General features: G+C 29.0%; 1 long non-coding RNA gene across 1 annotated transcript; it reads right to left on the bottom strand.

The window, feature by feature from the left end:
• Window positions 1-681: 681 nt before the first annotated feature.
• LOC145242277 (uncharacterized) lies at window positions 682-19,072 on the bottom strand. The gene is made up of 2 exons (XR_013862682.1): window positions 17,905-19,072; window positions 682-2,271 (listed from the first exon to the last, which is right to left on the bottom strand). It is a non-coding gene; the product is annotated as an uncharacterized LOC145242277 (long non-coding RNA).
• Between the last annotated feature and the right edge of the window lie 1,243 nt (window positions 19,073-20,315).

The raw sequence follows: 20,315 nt of genomic DNA, 5'->3' as shown, positions 1-20,315 counted from the left end.
ATTATTATTATTATTTATTATTATTATTATTATTATTATCATTATTATTATTATTTTTATTATTTATTATTATTATCATTATTATTTATTATAATTATTATTATTAATTATTATTATTATTATTATTTATTATTATTATTATTATTTATTTTTATTATTTATTATTATTATTATTTATTTTTATTATTATTATTTATTATTATTTATTTTTATTATTATTATTTTTATTATTATTATTTATTATTATTATTATTATTTATTTTTATTATTATTATTATTATTTATTATTATTATTTATTATTATTATTATTTATTATTATTATTTATTATTATTATTATTATTTATTATTATTTATTATTATTTATTATTATTATTATTTATTATAATTATTATTTATTATTATTATTTATTATTATTATTATTTTTATTATTATTTTTTTTTTTATTATTATTATTCATTATTATTATTTTTATTATTATTATTATTATTATTTATTATTATTATTATAATTATTATTATTATTATCATTATTATTTATTATTATTATTTATTATTATTATTATTATTATTTATTTTTATTATTATTATTATTATTTATTTTTATTATTTATTATTATTATTATTATTTATTTTTATTATTAATTATTATTATTATTTATTATTATTATTATTATTTATTATTATTATTATTATTTATTATTATTATTATTATTATTATTATGTGAATATTTTGTTGGAGTTTACTGATAGGGTAAATCATTCTAATCAGAGTATCTTAACAATAATATCTTGTACAGAGTAACTGAAAACACTTGACTATGTAGTAAGTATTCAAACTATTTTTTTTTTTAGTTATTTCAAATAGATGAAGCGGTTTCGGCTTTGGTGTGAGTTTGCATATGTGCTTTCACATTAAAATGTAAATCTTAGGTTTAACGGATTTTAGTTAGGGTTGATTTGTAGGGAAAAGTATCATGTCGGAGTATCCTAACAATAATTTGTACAGAGTGATCAAAACATTTAATTATCTACTAGGAATTCAAACAATTTTTTTGGTCTTCTTCAGTTATTTCGAAGAGATGAAGAGGCTCCGTCTTTGGTGTGCGTTTGCATATGTGCTTTTAAATTATATTTTCTTGCAAATGAGGAGCCACACACTTCACAAGAAAAAGGCTTCTCGCCAGTGTGAACTTGTGTGTGAGCCTTTAGATTATGCTTTCTTGTAAAAGAAGCATCACATATTTCACAGGTGTAAGGTTTCTCGCCAGAATGGATTTGCAAGTGTCTCTCTAATTCATTGTTTTTTGTGAATGACGAGCCACACACATTACAAGAAAAGGGCCGCTCTCCATGTTTTTGCCTGTGCGTTTTTAAATCATCTTTTCTTGAGAATGAGGAGCCACAGAAATCGCAAGAATAAGGTCTCTCACCAGTATGGACTTGTATGTGGCGTTTTAGATCAGACTTTGTTGCAAATGAGGAGACACACACTCCACAAGAATAAGGTTTCTCTCCAGTGTGAATCTGTATGTGTCGTTTTAGATCAGATTTTGTTGTGAATGACGATTCACATACTTCGCAAGAATAAGGTTTCTCTCCAGTATGGATTTGTATGTGTCGGCTTAGATCAGATTTTGTTCTGAACGACGAACTACAAATGCTGCAAGCATAAAATTTCTCACCTGTGTGAATTTGCATGTGCCGCTTTAAGTCAGACTTTGTTGTAAAAGATGAGCCACACACTTCGCAAAAGTTATGTTTCTCTCCTGTATGAATTTGTACATGTCGATTTAAATTTGGTTTTGTTTTAAATGCTGAACCACAGACTTCACAAGAATATGGTTTCTCTCCAGTGTGTATTCGCATATGTATCTCGAGATGAGATTGTGCTATGCATGAGGAACCACACACTTGACAAACATAAGATTTCAATCCTGTATGTTTTTTCATGTTCTTTATTTTACACTGGAATTTCCTTGTAATTGACATCTCATATATTCCATGTGATAAAGGTTTTGGTAGATTCGGCATACAAGTGTTCCTTGAAAATTGTGGGCGATAACATCTTTAAAAAAATCTTTTGCATGAATTTGTATTGCTTTTCTTGCGACTTTTGAATATGATAACTTATGTACTTTTAGAATCACGTGCTTTAAAAGAAAGAAAATGTTTATTTGCTCATTTCAAATCAATCAGCTTTCTATTCCATGGGTCGCACTTTTGTTAACATGCATAATCCATAGTCATTTTTCCACATTCCAAATATCACCTGTGAATGAATAAAAGATTTTGGTTTAAAATGAGTTTTCTGTGAAAAGGTAATAAGATTTTTTTTAAATATTCTGCATGAATTTGTACTGATTTTTATTTTTCTTTATAAGAGTCACCACTTATCAAGGCCTAGAGGCCACTCGAGGATAAGTGTTATTGAGTGTGGAATAATCAATGGGATAATATTGTAGTAATCGTAAGTAATGGAAATTTGGTCAATTAGATTACTTAAGGGGGTGCTTCATCAAGAATTTGTTTATGTTGGACTTGAAGACAACCAAGTTGTAGTCAGCTGAGAAACAAGCAAACGGAAGGGAGTTCCACAGGCGTGTAGTTCTAAGAAAGAAGCTTTGTTCATGGAATCTACGTTTTGATTTAGGCACAGATAAAGAATGGGGAAAATTATTGACAGTGGTTTCAGTTAGACGGGTGTTTTTCATGAAAGATTGGCGAGTGGGGGGGCCAGAGACTGGAGCTCAGATGAGCACTTACCATGGAAATAACGATAAAACAAAGACAGACTAAGGCTCGCAACGTCCCTTCTATGGGAAAGAATTTGCAGGGAAGAGAAAAGGACACCTCCACTAAGCTATGAAGTCATTTTGTACTCTGTCAAGGCAGGATAAGCTGCTTCTAGCAGCTACTGTGCAGATGTGGCAACAGTACTTTATCCTTGGACGTTCTTGGCTTATTACATGTTTTTACAAGAAATAAATTGTTAATGTTTATTTAGTGAGCATTTATTGAATGTCACTTCAATTTGCTTTAGCCAAAATTGGTGTGATATTACATGGCCAAAGAGAGAGTGTGTAAGAGAAGTAGGATAGTTCGTTGGTAATCTTTCAAGTGAACAGCATGTGTAAAGAAATGATTTAAGATCGATATAAATTAAGGGTCTAAAGCTGCAAATCGATCAAAATGCTCTCACCAGCTGAAAAGGTAACAACAAGTTAATGAATGGTGTTTTCTCAAAAACTTCAGAATCTTTTTTGTTTATATTCATTCAGATGAAGAAGCTTTTTATTCCATCTGTACATATTTATTTTCCTCCATTCCAAATGTCAGAAATGAACGAATAGGTTTAATTTAACAATTCATATATATTTCACAATGTTTCCAGAAGGAAATTTTACAGTGAGTGCATCATCATTACCTTAACATAACACTACGCTCAGAATGCATTGTTCTTCAGAAATTTTATAGTGTTGGTCATTTCTATTCGAAAAAAAAAAAATCCTGCACATTAGTAATCTACTTCACACTCAACATGATTAATTCTCAACCACGTATATATTTAGAGAGTAAAAACATCGAAAAATAAGGTTATGACATTTGCAGAATCAGATTAAGTAATGCAATTGGGAATAACATGACTAGCTGATTGCATTAAGGGTTTTCAGTCTTCTTTAAAGAGGAAATAAGGGGTGAGCTGTAAGAATGACAGTCACAAGGATCCCATCCTAAGCAATCACAGGTCACCATCCATGGTTTATAGTTGACCCCATGTTTAGAGGAGTTTTACCCCTCTGCAAGAAGTTCCAGTCAATGAATTTGTGGCTTTAAAGTAGACATACATTAAAACCAAATACACTCCTTTTTGATGAGGTATAACACAATTATTGGTGTTGGACGTTAACTAACAATATGAGTTTTGTTAATTAATTTTATGTTAAGTTAATTAGAATCGTAATTTATGAGAAGGTATCAGCATACTTTTGAAAGTCAAACACTTCAAAGAGATTAATTAGAATGTATTAAATGAAAGATTAATTAATCTGAGAAAAAATATGGCAAAAGGTTTTGGCTGAGTCTAAAATATCTGAGATATTTTATGGGGTCAGCATATCTCAATACAAATCTTCTAATACTTGTTATTTATTTAATACAAATTATCTAAGTTACATACTCAGTTCTGAAAAGTGAGATTCTACATTTTGATAAGACTGGACAAATTAAAGAATGAGGAGTGTTTGAATTACCTACTAGGCACCATACTCGAGTGGCTTTAGTCTCTCTGTAAAAGAGTTTGTCAGGAAAATCTGGCATGACAATATTTTACTTTACAAGTTAATCCTAACCAAATACACCAATAAGCATAATAGTCAAAGCCTATATAAGATGCCCAAGACATGGCTATACACCAGCTCATATGAGGAATGGTGTACCTTCTATTGATATTATCTCAAATGATAGCACTTAGTTAAAGACTACATCAAACACTGTTAATTCTTGTCTTGGAATGTGGTAAGATAAAAAGACCACAAGAAAGATATGACATCATTGATTGGTCAATTCAGGAGAGTAAAATTAAGGTTCCTCACTTCTTTACTGATTTCAAGTTCATGAGGTAAAGGAGAACTTTAGTTGAACACTCATGTTAAGTGATGAACCATTATGTTGAACAAAGATGGCGGTAGTAAATCAAATCAGCAAAGAATCAATGCAGTCATGATCTCGAGTGTTGAGTAATTTTTTAAAACAAAGATGGCGGCATTAGATCAGCGAAGAATCAAAGCAGTCACAATCAGCAGTGGTTCAGTTGTTCAAGATGGAGGTTGACAGCGAACTGACTTGAATCCAAAGTTTGTTATTTTTATAATGAGGTCAGAGGTTTCTCATTGGTTGATTTTCCTAACCGTAGTTATGAATAACATCGTCCACAGAATTGTGATCATACCTCTATTAGGAAAAAACATTTTACCAACTCTAATATCTACGTATCTTGTATAGAAATCAGGTGTTAGTCAAGGAATGTGGTCCACTTTATTCTTGTGCCTACATGAAAGTAAAATAAAAAGGTAAAGAAAAACTGTTTTTGAAGTATGGAAGATTATTCACACCATAATTTTCAGATCTAAATTGCTTCAATTAAACATCTATTATTGTCTGTTTTGAGTTTATTTAAAGAATCAAGAAGTTTCTCATTCTAATAATAGTTTCGTTCATTCTTTCAGAAGAGGTCAATAAATTTAACTGTTCATATGTAGAAAAACAATGAAAAACCTGTATGACATTGAAAACAATCACAGTAGAAAATCGATTTTCTATCTGTTAACAGTACCATATCAGCTTGTACTAAAAAGAGAAAAGAACTATATAGAGTCCAAACAAGTTTTCAAATGGAAATATGTATTATTTTACTCCACATTCTATTTCAATATCAAGTAAAAATGGAATTTTTACTTGATATTAAACAATGGTGTTAATTTAATTTACTTTTTAGTAATCAAGTAAAAATGGAATTTTAACTTGCTTACTAAAAAGCAAATAATTCGAATAAAAAAAACAATTTAAAAGTAATTGTTTATATTGTACAATCATTTATATCGATTTCAAACAATTTGAATTCAATTAAACCTTGTGGACATTTTGCAGCATAGGCAACAGAAGGAAAAAGTGGTAAAAACGGTATTTATGCAGAGAAGCTACCATGCTGAAATAATAAAGTTATATATAATATATATAACTGTATATATATATATATATATATATATATATATATATATATATATATATGACTATATATATATATGACTGTATATATATATGTGACTATATATATATATATGACTTTATATATATATATGACTGTATATATATATATATGACTGTATATATATATATGACTGTATATATACATATATATATGACTGTATATATACATATATATATGACTGTATATATATATATGACTGTATATATATATGACTATATATATATATATATATATATATATATATATATGACTATATATATATATGACTGTATATATATATGACTGTATATATATATATATATATATATATATATATATGACTGTATATATATATGACTGTATATATATATATATATATATATATATGACTGTATATATATATGACTGTATATATATATATATATAACTGTATATATATATGACTGTATATATACACTTGTGCCCGATATTATTCATACCCCTCGGATCTTTGAGATTTCTATAAGAATATTGCTCAAACCAGAAGGTAGACAATCTTAAAGGGATTTCAAACAATAAATCAAGCATAAGCATTTAATTTAAACTCAACAAATAAATAAATTATGCAAGTTTGAAACATTATACAAAGAAAAACAATAATGGCACTAGTTCAAAATTATTCATACCTCTCTTACTAATAGTCAATAGCATGCCCTTTATTCTTAATAACTGCCTGTAACCGTTTTGGATATTTATCAACAAGGTTTTTACAAGCATCAACACTGATTTCTGACCATTCTTCAATGCAGTAGTACTCCAAATCCCTCAAATTTCTAGGTTTCCGCTTTTTAACCTCAGTTTTCAATATGTGCCAGAGGTTTTCGATAGGGTTCAGGTCGGGACTCTGGCTAGGCCATTCCAAAACATTAATTTGATTATCCTCAAACCATTTCTTGACTATTTTGGCAGTATGTTTTGGATCATAATCCTGTTGAAGGACCCAGTTTGGTCCTAAATGGAGCTTCGCCGCATCCTGTCTAATGTTTTTCTGGAGTATCTCCAAATATTGCTCCTTCTACATGGTTCCATCTATCTTGATCAAACTACCTGGACCACTAGCCGAAAAGGAGCCCCAAAACATTAGGCTACCACCACCATGTTTCACCGTGGGTATGGTGTTCTTTGGGTTGTAAGCTTCTCTTTTCTTCCTCCAAACGTAAGAAGCATCCATATGGCCAAACAATTCAATTTTTGTTTCGTCAGTCCACAAAATACTTGAGAAAACGGACTCTGGAGAATTCACATGGGCCCTAGCAAACTTTAGACGTGCTGCAAGGTGTTTTCCGGTGTGCAGTGGAGTCCTTCGTGGTCTTCTTCCTTTCAGACCATTTTCATGCAGAGTCCTTTGCAATGTTTGCCTTGATATTTTTATGCCAGAAGACTCCAGATTTTCTAAAATGTCCTTAGTAGTGGTGGTTGGATTTGCATTAACACTTCTTACAATGTTCCTGGTGGCTCTAGCAGACAGTTTCCTTTTCCTTCCTCTACAAATCAAGTTGTTTGTTGTGTGGTGGCTCTGGAATTTTTTGATGATGCTCTGTACTGTTGCTGTAGGGACCTCAAATTTCTTGGAAATTGACTTGTAACCTAAACCATCCTTATGTGAATTCACAATTTTAGTCCTAAGATCATTACTAAGCTCTTTTTTCTTCCCCATTCTAATAATTTTTATTCTTTTATTGGTTTTCAGTTGATATCATTTTAATTTCTGAAAAATGCAAAAAACGAAATGAAATTAATCAAAGGTTGTATAAAAGCATTCAAAATAAGAATCAAACAAGAAACAAACAGTCAGAAACTCGATTAATACTGAAAAAATAAGGGGGTATGATTATTTTTGAACATTGCAGATTTTATAAATAGCTGTATATTTCTTTTATTACAAGTATCCCGAGATTCTAAAATGACGAAAATGATCAGAAGAGGTTTATTAAGAATATGTATCAATATGGACGTAAACAATAAATTCTTACAAAGTTACACCTAATAAACTCAATTTTCAAGGGGGGTATGAATAATATCGGGCACAAGTGTATATATATAACTGTATATATATATATGACTGTATATATATATATGACTGTATATATATATGACTGTATATATATATATGACTGTATATATATATATGACTGTATATATATATATATATGACTATATATATATATGACTGTATATATATATGACTGTATATATATATATATATGACTGTATATATATATATATGACTGTATATATATATATATGACTGTATATATATATATATGACTGTATATATATATATATATGACTGTATATATATATATATATGACTGTATATATATATATGACTGTGTATATATATATATATATGACTGTATATATATATATGTCTATATATGTATATATATATATATATATATATATATATATATATATATATATATATATATACACCATTTTCGTTTTATTTGGTACAAGAAAAATAGTCTACTGCTGCCAGACCATGGTCATCAATTTGGAATATTAGTATGTAAGTGACAAAATTTAATATTGTAAATTTTTGTAATGTTTACTCATTTTACCGTTTTCATCATTGAGATTAAAATTGATAATTTTATTTGTATGTTTTATTTCATTCGTGTTTAGAACAGAAATGGCTATTATTGTAGATATGCACCTTCCTCTTTCAACTAAATCACTCCCCCAAAACAAAAATTACATTCTACATTTGTTAGGCAATTACACATGAACACCCCAAAAAATTTGTCGGAAAACAGTCAAAATGATATATTATTTCGAATTTATAATAAGGAATCAGTTTTGCATCTAAGTATATCATAAATTCATCACCCATTTAATGGTTATCCTCAAAACAGGTAGTGTTTTAGAGCAATTAACCATTTTGTTTTTTTTGTAAGGTAAATAAGGTCTTTTTTTAGGCGAAGTCATGTTGAAAAGTTAGTAGTAAAAATAAAAGATTCTATTTTAGGCAATCATTTGGTCGAGATTTTATTTTGTATGGATTTGTCACTCTGACATAGAGTTAGTGGTATGGTTTAACCGGAACCTTATTTAGGGAGGGACTTTTCTCTCCTCTCACCATTTTCTCTGCTTGAGCAAAAGCACAGTTGCCTATCCATCTGAGTTTGGTGTTTTATTCCTCTCAAATCTTGGGAATTCTCATGGTTAGTCTCACCCTCTTTCCCATAAAACCAACCATGTCTACCGCTTCTTCTTCTTCTTCTTTTTCTTCCTTTCCCAGCCGCTGTGTTGACAGCAAACAGAACAGAGTTTCTGTCTTTCAGAGGTGAATGCATTAGAATAATTACTACTACAGCTGTCAAATATATCTACAAAAAATAGGGATAATTATGTTTGAATTTCTTTTAGATGAGGATTAATCATTTGGATTATTCACAACAAATAAAGTACTTGTTGTAAGCGCCACTTATCTGGAAGTTGACGGTTCAATTCTCAGTGGGGACAATACTCAAAATACAATTGCAAATTAAGACTTCCACCTGGGTATGACTGATGAAACGAGGGCATGCTAGTGGATTAAATAAAGTGTTACATTCTAAATTATGTACAGATTTCTGGGATCAACAGAAAGATTCAAAATTTCAATAAGATACACTTAAAGGTTGGAGGTTATAACCGCCAAAATGTGAAAATAACACTGAAGATGAGAACAGTAGTCAGAATAATCCAAATAATACAAAGATTGTTTCTGAAATTTTGAGATGAGGATTGGTTATTCATATTATGTGGAGGGTTTCTCTCAAACTGTCCATCTCCTCTTGATATGCATTGCTGTTACTGTACATTGCTTTTGCTTGGTGTTGTAGGCAACAGACAATTCCTTTCTTTACATTATATAGATGATGGGAGTTGAAATTTAGATACTGTCCAGTGAAAGTTGGCTTTCAGTAGGCAGATGACATAAACTTCCAACCAGTGCAGGTTATCAGCATATCTAGGAATGATAATTTACGTTCTTTTTCCATTGTGAACTACATAGGTGGATGGATAGAGCTCACATGGTCTAGTAATGTTTGAACATCTCCACTGAAACAACTATCCAGCAAGCATAACATCAGCTCCAAGAAATCTGAACCAGACACCAAAGAACACCACCCAGAAATTCACCACAGTTTGTAAACTATCCATGAAGAGCTTGTTGGAAAAACTTCAAAGAATATGTAATCCATACGACACCAGGTCAATATTTGGAAGCGATTCAACTCTCTGGAAACAGGTTGGGCAAGTCAAGCCCCTTACAAAAAAATCATGACTAAAAACTATGTATATGGGATCCCATGTAAATGTGGAAAATTGTATACAGATGAGACATGTTGTCCACTAAAAGTATGGTTAGAATAACATCAAAAAGCCATAATACGTGGAAATATTGAAAAGTTTGGTATGGCTGACCATATCTGGAGGGAAAAGAGAAACCATCTACCACTATAGGATGAAGAAGAAAATTATAGACAAAGAAGAATGGCGAAGAGTAAGACAACTCCAAGAAGACACACATATGCTGGTTAACAATCAATTACTAAGTAGACCTAGCATAGAATTTAACATATGGAAACTGTTAATTATAAATAATAGATAACATATACAGTAATAAGTATACAGTAATTATCTATACATATATATATTTGTATATTTTGGCTGCAAGTCATTATTCAAGCATTAAACACGACTGAGTTCTTTTTTCTAATTTTGTTGGAATGCTTTCAATTCGCCAAGTGGTCTTTTTATTTTGGCTGTCAGCTTCTATATTATGGCACCCAGGGGTGCCATAATATGTCATAATTTGCCATAATTTGCTCAGCTATATTCTTCTCAAGTGCTTTCAATTGGTGCATCTGATTATCGTCAGGAGCGATTGCTGTTGTTGTCATTTTCTTAATTGAAGCTTGGTATATTTATAGTTCTATTTTTTCTATTGATTATAAAGTGGGTGCAGGATGGGTAGGGATGAATTATTTTTAGTTTTAATTTTGATTTTCTAATTTTATGTTTTATTTATTTAGTTTATTTATTGTTAGTTATTGAATACAGTTAGTATACTTGTTCCGGTATTAAATGAGATCCTGTTAATAAGGGGCTGTACTTTTTTTTTAATTAGTATGGCTTCTAGTAATTTTAGTCTTTGTGGGCAAAAGTTATCCAACAAAATTGGAAAAAAGTTGTGTTCAATCAGACATATATATATATATATATATATATATATATATATATATATATATATATATATATATATATAGTAATAATAATTAGTAATAAATAGTGATATTCACAACTAAAAATGAAATAGGTTTAAGGCTCCCAAAATTCATACTAGAACTGTTCACAAGAACCCGTGGCACAGTGGTTAGAGTACTTGGAAAAATAAATGGTAAAAGTGATATCCTCCTGAAGGTTCGATTCTCACCAAAAAATACAATTGTGAATTACTTAGAGTGTCTATCCAATCATGACTAGAACAAGAGCATGCTATCTCCATAAAGTAAATAAAAGGTTCTGTTTGAAATTCTGTCCAAATTCTGATTTTGACAAGATACATCTGAAGAAGGTCGGAGATTACCTTAACCGAAATGTTGTGAAAATAACACTCAAGATGAGACCTATACTCTGAAAATTCCAAATAATACAAAGAAAGAGTAAAGTTTTTCTGTTATTATAATATTTGCTAGAAATCAAGTTTTTGTATTACACTTTGCTATTGGCAATTCTCATCCTACTATAATGTATGAAGTGGTTAACATATTATTTCTGGTGTCGCAAACTCTTATATTTTCATGTGTTTTGATAAGAAACTATATTTTTTCATATTTTAAAATTAAATTTGCAACATATATGAATTATTTGTATTGTCATGTTTTAAATAGTCCAAATTCATAACGAGATTATTTTAAATAAGGAGATTCCATGGTTTCTGAAGGATAAAGAGAAATAAAAACATTGCCCTAAGTCACAATCAGCAATCTTTTGGAATAGAACTTATAACAGGATTTGAGAGATATGGTTATTTCTTTCTCCCTCTCTCTCTCTGGTCTATAGTAATAAATTATCATATCTTCTTATAATAGAGTCTATCTTTGCAGCTTTTTTACTATATTATAAATTAAACTATGACAGCAGAAAATGACCACTATATTTGATGAGACATTAAAAATAAAGTCCATCAATTATTCAAAACATCAAAATAGTGATAGGTTTGTGTTGCTATATTTTAAACATGGCCACATTTAATTTTATCAGTTAAGATGTAAAATTTTAACATAAAATACAATCTAATTAAAATGTACCAAACTTTTACGAATACATAATTATTTGAATTTCCTCCCCCAAAAATTGGATTATTTAAAATTAGATTCTATTTTCATATGCCAGTCTAACAAGTAAGAAACAGCATTTTGGTATATAGTTTAAACAAGTTTTGAATGGGAATATTTATTGTTTTACTCCCTATCTTATGTCAGGGACCTAAGACTTTATACTTGTTGTTAGTATCCATTAAGTTGCAGTGAAGTCAACAATACGAAAAAAGTGTAAAGACAAAACAAAAAAATATGCAACAAATAAATGTTATCATAGGAAAAAAAATGGCATTTCGTCTTAACTGGATAAGATTTGTGTTGCAATGTATTTAAAAGCGCTTTAAATTAAAAAAAAAATTTGTTAATGACACCATGTTAGAACGCAAAAAAAAAAACAAAGTCACGATAGGTGACCACATGAAAAGGATATTTATATTAGACACTTCAAAATTAATAAAGTTTGCATATCACCCAAAGTGAGCTTTTGTTATTTAAACAAAGTAATAATTACAAATAATCTTAAATAAGTAATGTAATAATTACAAATTATCTTAAATAAGTAATGTAATAATTACAAATAATCTTACATAAGTAATGTAATAATTACAAATAATTTTAAGTAATAAGATTTGAAAATGTAATAAAAACTACTTGTTCATTCATAAAACGAAAACATTCTTATGATTTATGATTATTTTAGTACTTATTCTAAAAAAATTGTTCAATCATCATTGTTGATGAAGATTATGAACATCACTGATGCTGCTGTGACTTGCATGTGAAAATGTTTGTGGCAAGTATTGCATAATCTCCAAAATGGTTGGTCTCATTCAATGCTGCTAAGACTAAGCTTGTTTCCTTCAATAACTACAAGAAACCTTCTCTACCACCAATAGCAATGGCCAAGAACACATTGCCTGAAAGTACTTCTTTTAAACTCCTCGGCCTAACGTTTACAGGGAATATGAACTGGAATAGATACATTGAGAGCATTGCCAAGGCTGCTGCAAGGAAGGTTGGCTCCCTCTACCGTGCTAGAAAACTACTTACGCCTGCCAGTATCCTATACCTCTATAAGGCAACAATTCGCCCATGTATGGAGTACTGTTGTCACATCTGGGCTGGTGCATCTGCTGCTTGTCTCTCGCTCCTGGACAGGGTTCAAAAAAGAGTCGCCAACCTAATAGGTCCTGAACTGTCATCTAGGCTTCAACCTCTGTCCCATCGACAAGATGTTGCATCCCTCTGCCTGTTCTACAAATACTTTAATGGTGAATGCTCTGACGAACTGCAAACACTTGTACCTCCCCGACGTAACTACCCCCCGCAAACCCGACAAGCTACTAAGTCTCATCCCTTTACAGTAGAGATCCCTAGGTGCAAGAAAGCCTTTTACTCCAATAGTTTCTTCCCCAGAACTGCGGGTCTTTGGAACTCCCTTCCGGGATTCTGCTTTCCCAACTGCAATGATATGCAGAAGTTCAAGTGTAATGTTAACAAACATCTTTCTACTCTTCTCCCTTCATAATGACCCCGCAAATTAATTCCCTAATAGTAGCCCCCTACTTCAAAGTGGCACTGTGCCTTGTTTGGGGTGAAAATTGAATAAAAACAAAAAATAAAAAATTAAAAAAACTTCTCCTGAGTCAGCACTATTTTATTCCAGTGGCAAGTAAAAATTCAGGACAACTGGAAATAATGCTGAGATAAGCAGAGAGCACATACAGTGCTATTCCTAAATCGTCCCCAATTTGGTACTTGCAAGGCTCATTGTTCCTTAACATTGGTGATTTAATGAGGAACCATGTGTCAACATAATTATATCATCTAAAAAATTTATGTCATAAAAATAAAGCATTCCAAATGGGAAATTTATTATTTATTGTAAATGAACAGCTTTCATACCCAGTTAAAACATCTTTTTAACAAATGTTTATTGTTTTACTTAACTAGGCACCGCCAAAACTGGGGGGGGGGGGAGGTAAGTACTTTTTGACGGACCGTCTTTTTAAAAATCTACCAAAAATCAGGTAATTATCCGATCAATACGAAATTTTCAGCGATTATTAAGAGAAGAATGAACTTTATAACAGTGTACTTATTTTTCATAAACGATATTTATATATATATTTTTTGCTGACCTTGATTTGAGGGGGTACAAATATGCTTAAAATAATCATCTGAAACTGAACACAACATATTGTGTTATTGTAAGGGGCAGAATTATAGATTTAAAAAAAAAAAAAAAATGTTTGCATATCTTATTTGGACGTCTGAATATCAGAATTGCGATTGTGTTTAATTATCCCGCTTTTAAGTTTTGAAGTGTGAAATTCGGTGAATATGTTAAGTAAAATAATTAATTTAAGTTAAACAAAACAAAAAAATTTTTTTTTAATATTTATATGAAAAAAGCCATTTTAAAATCTTTGATAAATAAATTAACAATGTTTTTTGAGCGAGCCGAATAATGCATGACCATTATTAAACAGGGCATGCTTTGAAGAATCAATACAAAAAAAAGATTTGATAAATATTGTGCCCTTTGTGTTAAAAATAGCATCATTTTTTTCGATCCCGTTTGAAAACGTTTGCCGCCTTTTGACTACGGTGGACCAAACGTGCTGAAATAATTTTTTTTATTCTGCTTTAATTTGCCCCCGCCCCCCCCCCCATTTTGGGGAGCCTGGCCTCCATATGCATACACATTAAAAACCAAACTTATACAAATGGTCACCCATCTAGTACTGGCCAGCCTCAGTGTTGAAATTTTCGTCACTGAAAAATAAGTGTTTTTTGGCCTGTTTGGTCTTCCATAGTTTGCTTTTTATCAAATACAAACGTAAACATTGTCGATCTAGACTCTAGATCGACGCAAAGTAACTGCTTGCCTATATGAATAAGTGGAATTATTTGAAATCCAGGTACTTATATTATAATATTTTTGCATATTCTCATAGAAAATCATCCTAAATCTTAGACAACAAATAAATAAATTATTTATTTCAAAAACCTTTTTTTTTAATATTTATGTACGCTTTTTGTGCAAGACAAAAAATGTCAATTGTTAACTTTTTGGGAAAAATTTAACATTTAAAATTTAATTAAAAATAGTAGAAAAAGTTTTACATTATTCTGTTTTCTATATGATAAAATTCAGGGTTTTATCTTTCTGGAAAAAAAAAAAGTTACTCAGAAATAATGGATTTTAATGAATTAGGCACCGCCAAAAATGGCCGAAAAATCAAGTTGTTGTTGTTTTTTAAAACGAAATTACATTTATTAAAATCCATTATTTCTGAGTAACTTTTTTTTTCCAGAAAGATAAAATCCTGAATTTTATCATATAGAAAACAGAATAATGTAAAACTTTTTCTACTATTTTTAATTAAATTTTAAATGTTAAATTTTCCCCAAAAGTTTACAATTGACATTTTTTGTCTTGCACAAAAACCGTACATAAATATTGAAAAAAAAAGAAAAGGTTTTTGAAATAAATAATTTATTTATTTATTGTCTAACTAAGATTTAGGATGGTTTTCTATGAGAATATGCAAAAATATTATAATATAAATACCTGGATTTCAAATAATTCTACTTATTCATATAGGCAACCAGTTACTTCGCGTCGATCTAGAGTCTAGATCGACAATGTTTATCTTTGTATTTGATAAAAAGCAAACTATGGAAGACTAAACAGGCCAAAAAAACTTATTTTTCAGTGACGAAAATTTCAATGTATTATTAAACTGAGGCTTGCCAGTATCAGATGGGTGACCATTTGTATGAGTTTGGTTTTTAATGTGTATGTGTGTGGGGGCCAGGCTCCCCAAAATAGGGGTGGAGGGGGCAATTTAAAGCAGAATAAACAAAATTATTTCAGCACGTTTGGTCCACCGTAGTCGAAAGGCGGCAAACGTTTTCAAACGGGATCGAAAAAATGATGCTATTTTTAACACAAAGGGCACAATATTTATCGATTTTTTTTTGTATCGATTCTTCAAAGCATGCCTTGTTTAATAATGGTCATGCATTATTCGGCTCGCTAAAAAAAAAATTGTTAATTTATTCAAAGATTTTAAAATGGCTTTTTCCGTATAAATATTAAAATTTTTTTTTTTTTTGCTCTGCTTAACTTAAATTAATTATTTTACTAAACATATTCACCGAATTTCACACTTCAAAACTCAAAAGCGGGATAATTAAACACAATCGCAATTCTGATATTTAGACGTCCAAATAAGGTTTGCAAACAATTTCTTTTTTTTTTTTTAATCTATAATTCTGTCCCTTACAACAACACAATATGTTGTGTTCACTTTCAGATGATTATTCTAAGCATATTTGTACCCCCTCAAAACAAGGGGGGCTGTAAGCAAATATATATATATATATATATATATATAAATATCGTTTATGAAAAATAAGTACACTGTTATAAAGTTCATTCTTCTCTTAATAATCACTGAAAATTTCGTATTGATCGGATAATTACCTGATTTTTTGGTAGATTTTTAAAAAGACGGTCCGTTAAAAAGTACTTACCTGCCCCACCCCCAGTTTTGGCGGTGCCTATAATAAATGTAATTTCGTTTTAAAAAAACAACAACTTGATTTTTCGGCCATTTTTGGCGGTGCCTATAATTAACATTGTGTGTAAAATAGTTTACTTAACGTTGTGTATAAAATAGCTTTTAAATTGGCAATATCTCCAGTTTTTCATCTTTCGAACAGAAACATTATTTTGAAGATGAATAAAAAAAATTATTTCAGCGTGTTTGGTCGACTGTAGTCGAAACGTTTTCAAACGGGATCGAAAAAATGATGATATTTTTAACACAAAGAACACAATATTTATCGATTTTTTTTTGTATCGGTTCTTCAAAGCATGCCCTGTTCATAAATGGTCATGCATTATTCGGCTCGCTAAAAAAACATTGTTAATTTATTTATCAAAGATTTTAAAATGGCTTTTTTCATATAAATATTTAAAAAAAAATTTTTGTTTTGTTTTGCTTAACTTAAATTAATTATTTTACTTAATATATTCACCGAATTTCACGCTTCAAAACTCAAAAGCAGAATAATTAAACACAATCGAAATTCTGATATTCAGACGTCAAAATAAGTAGGCACCGCCAAAACTGGGGGGGGGGGCAGGTAAATAGTTTTTAACGGACCGTCTTTTTAAAAATCTACCAAAAATCAAGTAATTATCCAATCAATACGAAATTTTCAGCTATTATTAAGAGAAGAATGAACTTTATAACAGTGTACTTATTTTTCATAAACTATATTTATATATTTATATATATATAATTTTTTTGCCCCCCCCCCCGTTTTGGCGGTGCCTATGCTATTGTGTTTTAAATTTAAAAAAAAAAAAAAAAGGCTGTCGTTATGGGTTGAAAAGTCAGCCATTAACGTGTCAAAAGAGAAATAAGTAGGCCCCCTGTAGTCGCAATGTTTAAGGTGTTCACATATAGGGAAAATGAAATTCCCCACAATTTTCCGTAAAGATTAATTTTTACTATAAATAACTTTCTACTCGATGAATTTCCGTAATTCTTGGATATATTACTATTTTTGACGTGAAAATTAATTATGTAAGATTGTTTTTGCTTAAAACATTTTTTTTTTTAAATCGATCTGTCGACTAAACACAGATATGACTTTCATCTTCAGCTTTTTTTTTACAGGCGAAAAGTAGACAACGTTGAGAAAGGTTGACATTATATAAAGGATAACCTATTTGCGCAATAGTTTTAAATAGTGTCGTCAAACTTTAAGGGATACTTACTTGTTTTAGGAAGTCATATCGTTTTCGTGTGGTATTCTCTCTCTGCCGGTAGAGTTCACAGAACTCTTCCACTTTGTAAGCAAACAAAATTAGATACCCGGTGTACGCTGACATTTAGTCCCTTTTTCCACACAAAATATATAGACTCTTTATATGCCAAATAAAAAAATTGGAATCTTTACAAGATTACCGAAAAATAAATGATTCAAATTAAAAAAAACAAAAAAAAAAAAAACAATTTTTCTCTTTTTTAATTTAATTGTTTCTAATATATAATCATTTATATCGATTTGAACCCGTTTTAATTAAACTTAAAACCTTGTGGACATTTTGCAGGCAACAAAACGAAAAAGTGGTCATTTTGTTAGCAAAAGAATCAGAAGTTACTCTCCTACCTACATAGATAAGTTTTTAATAAAAAAAAAAAAAAAAAAAAAAAAAAAAACGCACCAGTAAATGTCACAGTGACATACTGGGTATGTTTTTACCAATATTTTGTTTAATTTCGATTTTTGAGCGATTATCGAGACTCAACAGATGAGTGCCTTGTGTCGGTCATTTTTTTTTTTTTTTGTCCTACATGAATATATTAATGGCGTATCCTCACCTCATGTTCCCTGCTGCTACAGTCTGTTGTTGTTGTTGTTGTTGTTGTTATTATTATTATTATTATTATTATTATTGTTATTATTATTGTTGTTGTTGTTATTATTATTATTGTTATTATTATTAGTGTTATTGTTATTATTATTATTATTATTATTATTATTATTGTTGTTGTTGTTGTTGTCGTCGTCGTCTTTGTCGAGTTGCTGTTGCAAGTGAATCTTGCCTGAACATTTTTTTCTTCATTTCTGCATTGATTAACATCCAAAACAGAACATATGGATAATGAGCAGAACAGTAACACTGGTTGACAAACCAGTTGCATTTGAAAGTAGATCCCTATCAGATGCCGATCAAAGATGATGTGCAGTGTGCACTGTGCAGTGCACAAATTGAGGAGATGCTGGCAGTTGTATAGCCGTTAACAAACTATTTACTATAAGCAGATCAATGCCCGGCGCCAAAGTGATTCGGCCACACTGACCAATTGGCAGGGTGCATTGATTTGAGCTGTCCCCTTAAGGACTATTTTTAGCCCTTTGGGATCTCAGCTGCGATCGCCAGAGAAACGCCAGCAAGCGCGACCTATACAGACTTCTCTCACTCACAGTGCTACTTGTTGACGACTACATTTACACTTTCTTTCTTTCTCTCCAGTCTGAGATACAATCTCGCCTTTTTTTTTTTTTAAATGAATCCTATATTAATGTCATTTGGCCTTCTGTTTATTTAATTATATATACATATATATATATATATATATATATATATATATATATATATATATATATATATATATATATACATATATATATACATATATATATACATATATATATATATATAAGATATATATATAAGATATATATATATATATATAAAAGATTTATATATATATATATATAGAAAAGATATATATATATATAAGATATATATATATAAGATATATATATATAAGATATATATATAAGATATATATATATAAAAGATACATATATATAAGATATATATATATAAAAGATACATATATATAAGATATATATATATAAAAGATATATATATATAAGATATATACATATAAGATATATATATATAAGATATATATATATATATATAAACGATCTATATAAGACCTTTTATATATATATATAAAAGATATATATATATATAAATATATATAAAAGAGATATATATATATAAAAGATATATATATATAAATATATATAAAAGATATATATATATAAAAGATATATATATATATAAATATATATAAAAGATATATATATATATAAAAGATATATATATATATATAAATATATATAAAAGATATATATATATATAAAAGATATATATATATATATAAATATATATAAAAGATATATATATATATATATACAAAAGACATATATATATATATATATACAAAAGACATATATATATATAAAAGATATATATATATATAAGACATATATATATACAAGATATATATATATATAAAGATATATATATATAAAGATATATATATATATAAAGATATATATATATATATATATATATAAAGATATATATATATATATATAAGATATATATATATATAAAGATATATATATATATAAAGAGATATATATATATATATAAAGATATATATATATATATAAGATATATATATATATATAAAGATATATATATATATATAAAGATATATATATATATAAAGATATATATATATATATATATATATATATATAAGGATATATATAAAGATATATATATGTATATATAAAGATAAATATAATGTGACGTGA

The sequence above is a fragment of the Euprymna scolopes genome, chromosome 21, assembly GCF_053919585.1.
Source record: "Euprymna scolopes isolate OS-2025 chromosome 21, ASM5391958v1, whole genome shotgun sequence".
In the NCBI taxonomy this organism is placed as follows: domain Eukaryota; kingdom Metazoa; phylum Mollusca; class Cephalopoda; order Sepiida; family Sepiolidae; genus Euprymna; species Euprymna scolopes.
Note: the sequence above shows the minus strand (reverse complement) of the source record. Positions and strands in the feature narration are given on the sequence as shown.